This window comes from Hipposideros armiger, unplaced genomic scaffold (genome assembly GCF_001890085.2).
Source record: "Hipposideros armiger isolate ML-2016 unplaced genomic scaffold, ASM189008v1 scaffold_593, whole genome shotgun sequence".
Taxonomy (NCBI): domain Eukaryota; kingdom Metazoa; phylum Chordata; class Mammalia; order Chiroptera; family Hipposideridae; genus Hipposideros; species Hipposideros armiger.
In genome coordinates this window covers 910,173-910,753 of record NW_017731943.1, presented here as the reverse complement: position 1 = coordinate 910,753, position 581 = coordinate 910,173, and positions in this window count along the sequence as shown.

The window sequence follows — 581 nt, the reverse complement described above, 5'->3', positions numbered from 1 at the left end:
GAGAATTAAACACACTGCTGGTTCAGTGGGAACTGTGCTCATCACCATGGTCTAGGCATCCTTCTGTCCTCCTTATATCCAGGCCCTCAGTAATTGGGAGCTCTTGTGTCATGAAGTTCAAACTCCTGCTCTTTGAGAGGCATGATGGGCTATATTGTCACAACTGTAAGACACACACCCCGTGTCCACACTAACGGTCTCTGTATGGTAATGGTTCAGGAAAGGGGCGGGGAATGCAGCCTCAGAAATACCTTGCATTTTGCAGCTGTTCCTTGAGGTGCTCCCAACCTTGTGCTGGAGCCTTTAACTTCTGTGACTGTGTTACCACAACCAGTGGTGTTACCACAATCCCTGGGTCACTCTTCAAAGAGGACTGGAGCTGGGAATTGGAGTGAGAGGGCAGGCATGGGGAAGTGAGAAAGTGCTTTCTTTGTAGATTCTAAAGCCTACTTCTAATGTCTGAAGTTTTCGTTGTCATTGAGGATGGTGGAATATGTGGGTGATGGGCTAGCAGAGGGTGTGTGTGAGTCAGGGTAGCTGTGTGAATGAGCATTTGTGGGTGTCAGGTTGACCTGATGAAT